The sequence below is a fragment of the Hippocampus guttulatus genome, chromosome 3, assembly GCF_054856545.1.
Source record: "Hippocampus guttulatus isolate MCC_2025c chromosome 3, RoL_Hgut_1.0, whole genome shotgun sequence".
Classification (NCBI taxonomy): Eukaryota; Metazoa; Chordata; class Actinopteri; order Syngnathiformes; family Syngnathidae; genus Hippocampus; species Hippocampus guttulatus.
Genome location: NC_141263.1, coordinates 6,111,287 through 6,119,115, shown reverse-complemented (window position 1 = coordinate 6,119,115; position 7,829 = coordinate 6,111,287).

The window sequence follows — 7,829 nt, the reverse complement described above, 5'->3', positions numbered from 1 at the left end:
AGATGTGTCTTCGCTTCCTTTCATTAATTAGCAAGAACCGCATCAGCCGAAAATGCATTTTCTAGTTACCACATCATCTCTGTTTCCATTTCTTTTTCTTTAACTACACGAGATGTAGAAAAATACAATGTAGGAGAAGCAGGAATGTTCAGATCTCCAAAGCACAATGACAGTTCCAGACAGTTTTGCCCTGGGTGGCGCTGGGGTGGCAGGAGGCTCCGCCACACACACACACACACACACACACACACACACACACACACACACACACACACACACACACACACACACACACACACATTAAAATCACAGTGCCAAATATTACAAGTCATGAAATCACAAAAGGTAAAGAATGGAAATTTCAACAACAACACAAAGGACATTTAAACAAACAAAAATAAAAGTAAGTAAAAGTTTTGTGTGATTTTTCAAATAACTGCAGGACACATTTGGTCGCTCTCCAAAGATGGATACATCGAGGGAGGCGGAGATTAAAGTACCCTTCCCAACTTTGAAATCTATTTTAAGCTTAAAGAAACACTCCTGTTTAATGAAAGTTTTTTTTTTTGGTTTGTTTGTTTACAACATTGCAAAAGCAGTCTTGAGTACCTGGCAGAGAGAGTGACGCTAATGCAGCTCACGGACCATGGTTTGTATTAGGAGATGGGGGGGGGGGGGGGGGTTGCAGGATCAATTATGACTCCTAAAATGGAGGTTTACTGTTTCATTTTGCAAAGACTTTTGCTATGGTGGGCTGCTCTACTTTCATTAGTGGGTCTTTTGGAACTGGCGGACACACCCAACAACAGTATTGTATAACTACACAGCGGGCTCAGTAACACGGAGTGTTGCTCCTTTGACACTGAAATGCCTGTGATCCTGTGGGCTGTTTGCGGTGTAAGTACGTACGCACATAAGTAAGTATCACAGGTTAATTCTTGGAAGAGGCACACATACAGTATATTTGAAATGAATGACAGTTTGGAATGAAAATGAAAACAACAACAAAAACATCAATGTCATTGGACTTTCCGTCCATCCATCCACCCATTTTCTCAAGCACTCTACCCTCACGAGGGCCGCGTGTGTGTGAGAGCCTATCCCAGCTGTCTTTGAACTGGCTGCCAACCAATCGCACTGTACTTTGCCAGACCATTAAACTCCAAAGGGTGTATCAAGAATGTAATTAACAGGTGTGTTCAGAATGCAAATTGAAGCTTTTTACATGTGAGCAGTGAAATAAAACCAAAATCACAGTCTGCGGGACCAGAGAAGGTCACGGTAGAAAAATTAAAAAAAACATCAGGCAAAGCGAATCCCTTCCATCATGAAGATTTAGTAGCGACCTCAATTTGGTGCCGCACAACAGTCACGGACATAACCGATCTACATGTATCTTCATTTTGTCCTTTCATAAACAAGTGCATTGACCTTGTACAGCCACTTTTAAAATCAATCCATGAACAATTAATTCTTTCACCTTTTGTAATTACAGTGGCTAATCATGTTTGAGTCAACTGGAGCACTGAATTTACATTTGATTTAGTGTTCAGTCAGCGAGTTTAGTGTTTTTGCGACAAACCAATAACCAGAGCTGTTGACGTAAAAAATTAAATAAAATAAAAAAAGAAGCGTGCCATCTGTTACTGCACTTTCCCATTAATTTGTAAACGGTGCGGAAAAGGTGTTATGAAGAGATGTGTTCAGAGTGTAAATTAAGGTTCATTTTAACATGGACAATCACACAAACACACTCATGCACTGCTGACTCATACAAGGCCAGTGAGAAGGTCAATCAAGGAGATACTCATCCATGAATAAGATTTAGAAGCAAATTCAGGTGAGGAGCTACACAAAAGTCAGTGACATGACCGACCTACCAATTTACCTTGTTTCACAAACACCCCTGTTCACAAACAAATCAGTTTACAGTTTTCATTTTCAGACAAATCTTTTGGTTCTTCAACTACGCTTTAGTTCGCCAAGAGTCACAACATCCACATGGATGTTGCACTTTTCCCTCACACAGCGTCAACTTCGTGAGCTCCGTGTTTTTAGGTCTCTTTACTTTTTGAAGTGAATTAGCCCTCAGTGTTGCTTCAAAGAAAGTGAAAGGTGCTATTCAGTAGCTCTGAAAAAATGTTGTGGTTTTAGTGACGTTCTGTGAGTTCTCATCTATTGTTTTCCTTGAATAGTTTCTTCTGAAGAGGTGTAAATGGTCTGCTTTGAAGGTCAGCAGGAGGGAGTCACATTCCCGTGGCCTTTGTAAATATAGCGAGTCGATCAGTCACTGCTGGTGCACATTACAGAGCAGCACAGTACGATAAAGTGTAGCCCCTCTGAAAGATGGTCCTTCCAACTACCGATGCAAGTGGATCGGTCCAGCTCAGCATGCTCGCCTGCGCCAGCTTGGAGTCATGCTAGGCGTCTGCTCCGGCCATGCGCAAAGGCAACTTGGTTCTGGGGATGGAAGTAATGAATTCCAGTCGGGCAAGGGATGGCTATTGTGAGCTGAGGTTCCCAGGCATATACACGCATTATTTTTGCTTTTTTAATCTGCAGTCATGCAAAACTGTTTTCTTGTGTAGGGTGGCAGAGCAAAGAACCAATCCAGAAAGCACATGAAACACAAGCGTTTTTAAAATGATGTCAAAGGACTTACTTTGTTCATGTGCCTCATCCTGCCAGGCATATTTCCCCTTGGCGGTTAGCGTAATTACAATGTGAGACACAGCTCAGCGTGTGTGCAATGCTTTCAATGTGACTCTCCTGAAGAGGCCATAATCTTGTTAGTGCCGGATGATGCATAGTTTAGTCCGTTGCTCGAGCAGCCGTCCGTCCTCCTTTTGAAATCAGGTGTGCAGTTGACTACTAATGCATTACTCTGGCATCCCTTCACTGGCTCCCGATACATTTTAGAGTTCTTTTCAAGATCCTATGACCGGTATTTGTTTTCAAATCCTTAAATGACCTCGCGCCACCTTACCTCTCTGAGCTCATCCGCCCCGACACACCTCAGGTCTGCGGACCAGACATAATTAGAAGTACCAAGAACTAAACGGAGGCTCAGAGGGGATTGAGCCTTTTCCGTTGCTGGTCCCTCTCTCTGGAATGACCTTCCACTGAACATTCGGCAAGCCACCTCGCTGCCCATCTTTAAAACCCGCCTCAAAACTCACTTTTATTCTTTGGCATTTGACTCACCATGTCTCAGATTTGATCTTAGTTTTACTGTTTGGTGCTTTCTACCATCTTTGTTACTGATTTATTGCTTTACTGTTGGATATGTTAGTTGCACCATGTACAGCACTGTGTGTGCAGTGATTGCTGTTTGAAAGTGCTCTATAAATACAGTTGAATTGAGTTGAGTTATCCATCCATCCATTTTCCGAACCGCTTGATCCTCACTAGGGTCGCGGGGGGTGCTGGAGCCTATCCCAGCCATCTCCGGGCAGTATGCGGGGGACACCCTGAATCAGTTGCCAGCCAATCGCAGGGCACACAGAGACGAACAACCATCCACGCCCACACTCACACCTAGGGACAATTTAGAGTGTCCAATCAGCCTGACATGCATGTTTTTGGAATGTGGGAGGAAACCGGAGCACCCGGAGAAAACCCACGCAGGCCCGGGGAGAACATGCAAACTCCACACAGGGAGGCCGGAGCTGGAATCGAACCCGGTACCTCTGCACTGTGAAGCCGACGTGCTAACCACTGGACTACCGGGCCGCCCTTGAGTTGAGTTAATGCACCTTAAAAATCGGTGGAGTGTTTATCGCGAAGAGTACAAATATCCTTATGTGAATGGTATGCATGGGGAAGGCAGGCATCATTGCATCAAAGATATCCAGGTGGCATAAGTCTCTCTGTGCTGACGCGATGGTCCATTGCAGAGTGGCTGAATTTTTGTCCTTCAAAAATCTCAGTTTCTCCATCTCACCACACCCCTCCTTTTCTCCTTGAACCTCATTTCCATTCTATTTCACACCATTCCCTCAGCCCTCTCTGACGATCTTGGTTTCTGTTGCCTCCTGTCACATCACATCTTCCCCCTTGCTGTGTAATAATCTCTCACTTTTTTTTTTCAGGTTGGATCATGATATTTCCCCAAGGAATACCTTGTCAGCCTGTCTTGTGCGTTTTTTTTCCATGGAGGAGACACGGGGGGTGGCTACACACACAATAACTGTACGAAAAGTACAAATGATGAAAATGTTGCACCGCTTCCCATTTGGTGAAAGAAATTCTGCAAAACGCATGACAAAAATTCAATCCATCTATCATGAGTGAACTGAAGCCTATTCCAGCTGACTCTGTGGGTATACGCCCGGGATTGGCAGCTCGTCAATCACAAGCATGACAAACAGTGTTTTAATCATAAATCAGAACCATTGATTACAAAATACAGAGAAAATATTAGAGCTCTTAAATAAATGCGTGGCTCATGATTATTTGAATTGAAACTCTTTCAAAGGAGTCACGAATAGTGTAGCAGCACACTTGACTGACTTGAGTGAACCAAGTTGACCACTGTGACTCCACACACAACACAATAATAAGAATGCCATGCTTACACTAGTATTACTGTCAAGAAAAAATTGGGGTTGACTTCTTTGAGTAGAAATACTCTTGAAGATTATTTTGGCTCGTTGACATCATCAAACACCGTAAAAACAATCATTAAAAACACCAGAACAATCCAAATTTACATTTCAAAGGATGGCAGCAGCATGGCTGCAAGATCCACCTCTGGCGGCCGGAAACCTTATTCAAATGTATTCACTGTGTGACATATAAAAGTGAGGACCTTTTCTTGGATTGGGCAGAGCTGTTGCTTTGAGGTGAGGAATGAGCAGGACTGCTATGATATGGGGGAATGGAGGAAAACACCACTAAAGGGGTGCTTCTGGTGAGGAATTAGCATTTTAACATGGCTATGAACTCAAAAAGTTGATTTTACACAATATAGCCTCTTTAATATAAATGCCGCCGCTTAAAGATGCTTTGTCCTTGACATGTCTTTCCATCATTGCCAAGTACCCAAAGATGATAAAATGAAGACAGCGGGAAGTGAGTGCGCCTTTTCCCTTCATTTTTAGAATTAGTAATAATAATAATTATAATACATTTTATTTATAAGCGGCTTTCACTCAAGGACACTTTACAATCAAGAACAAAAACAATAAACCCACAGATAAAATAATAAATAATAAAAGAAGAGATGAATTTAAGTTGAGTATGCGATTTTGAATAGGTGGGTTTTGAGATGGGATTTGAATGTGGAAAGAGAATCAATATTACAGATGTTTGGTGGAAGTCAGTTCCAGAGTTTGGGGCAGAGCAGCTGAAAGCTCCGCACCCCATCGTGGTGAGATGGGCAGAGGGTACACAGAGGTGGAGGGAGGATGAGGACCTGAGGGAATGATAGGGAATGGAAGTTTGAAGAAGATCAGACAGATGGGGGGGGGGGGGGGCAAGGTTATGGGTGGCTTTAAATCAGTGTTTCTCAAATAGTGGGGCGTGAGGCTCCGTCAAGGGGAGCCCGTTTGACCTCGGGTGACATGCTTTTTTATATTTTTACGGTCCTAAAATAACGTGCAGTTGCATCTCCACTACGTTAGAGGGCAGTGGAGCTCTCATTGACAGAGTTTGCGCAGGGAGCATTCTACGGGAAGAAATAAGACGAGGCGTATGTAGCACTTGTCTTAACTGTGACTACAGTGGCAGACGAGGAAAGTTCGGTGAGCCTACTGTGTCTAAAATTGTTGGTTGCGGACAGCATGAAGATCAATAAATTAAAGCGCCACTTAAAGACATTACACCCCAATCACGCTGATAAGCTGCTAGAGTTTTTTCCCAGCGAAAACGTGCCGAATATTGCCAACAATCATGCATCTTTGTGACTGCTACTTCAGTAAACTGAAATACAGGTCCCATTATACATTGAGCAGGAGCCGAGAGTTGTTGTGTCCTGCTTCAAACCTCGCTTCGAAAAGCTGTGCATTGCAAAACGTGCTCATTGTAGCCATTAATCCAGACATCATCTTTGATGAAAAAAAAAGAAGCACAAATCATTTTATATATTTTTGTTTTGCTGGTTAAAGTTTTTTTTTATATTGTGCTCCTGAGATAATGTTGGTGATTAGTTTGAATGCATTACTGTATTAGTTATTGATTTTATGTAATATCATTTTTCAGTATCGTATGGTTTGACATGGTCAGTCAAAAAATATTTATAGTTAAATTAAGGATTTAATGTAATTTTTGAATTTCAGATGCACTTTAAATGTTTTCTGTTCCAGTTACGAGTATTCTTTGTCGTAAGTTGGTCCGTATTTCTTTCTCTTTATTCTCTTGTACGTTAATAAGGATACAGTGTTATGCAAAGGTGTACTTTTACAATTTTATAGACAAATGATACTATTTATAGTCGTGCGGGGGGGGGCGCGAGATGTTTTCCTCTTCCAAGGGGGGGCATGGCAGAAAATAATTGAGAACCACTGCTTTAAATGTATAGAGAAGTATTTTGTAGTTGATTCTAAGTTTGACAGGGAGCCAGTGGAGCTGTCGGAGGGTGGGGGTGATGTGATGAAAGGAGTGGGTTCTCGTGATGATCCGGACTGAAGAATTCTGGACCAGTTTAAGTTCATGGAGGAATTTGTGATGGACACCGAAAAGAAGTGAATTGTAGTAATCAATATGGGAGGTGACGAGACTGTGGACAAGGATAACGGTCGTGTGAGGGGTGAGAGAGGGACGGAGACGATTGGTGTAATACCAATGTAGGTGGAAATATGCAGAGAGGGTTATGCTTTTGACGTGGGAGTGGAAAGATAGTGAGTTATTGAGGATGACATGCAGGCTCTTAACCTGAAGGGAGGGGGAGCTATCACTTGTGAGGGAGATACTGTCGGCTTTGTGTCGGGTGGATTTGGTACAGACGAGGAGGAGTTCTGTTTTATCGCTGTTCAGTTTGAGGTGAACCAAGATTTGATTTCTGAGAGCTGGGTGTCATCCACGAAGCAGTAAAAGTGTAAACCAAAATTACGGAAAATATTGCCAAGGGTAAGGGTAAGGTAAGAAGGTAGATAATAAAGAAGATGGGTCCCTGGACAGAGCCCTGGGGGCACACCAGAAGTGACGGGGAAGGAGTTGAGTTGGATGAACTGAGAGCGGCCAGTGAGATAAGAGTGAAATCAGCATAGGGGAGTGTGGGTGATGCCTTTGGTGGAGAGTTTATTAAGAAGGATGGGGTGAGAGATTATGTCAAAAGCTGCAGTTAGGTCAAGGAGGATGAGGATGAAGATTAAACCGGACTCTGCTGCCATGAGAAGGTCGTTAGTGATTTTTATTCGGGCCGTTTCTGTACTGTGACAGGGACGGGAACCAGACTGGAATTGTTCTTAGAGATTGTTATCAGTGAGGTGGGAGTGAAGTTGAGGGGCAACAATTTTTTCAAGAGTTTTGGAGATGACTTAATCATGAATGAATCATTCAATTTGAACTCATCTGTGAATTAGCAACCCATATTTCACCTGTTTTGTCAGGCTATGGACGGTCACAGAAAGAGTCTTTGTAGAGAAAAGCCACATACTTCTTTAAATCTGTTTATTCTTGTATTGAGGTATATTCAAATTGAGGTATATTCAAATTGAGGTATATTCAAAGAGTCCTTCACTTTTTGACCACTGGCGACTTGGACGAGACCTGGAAACCCTGTGTTTGTCATGAAGCTCCTGATTGGTGAGAAGAAAAAAAAGGCAAATGTCTTTGTATTTTGGTTGTTTAATAGCAAATATTGTATCCGAAGGTATCAGACAAAATGC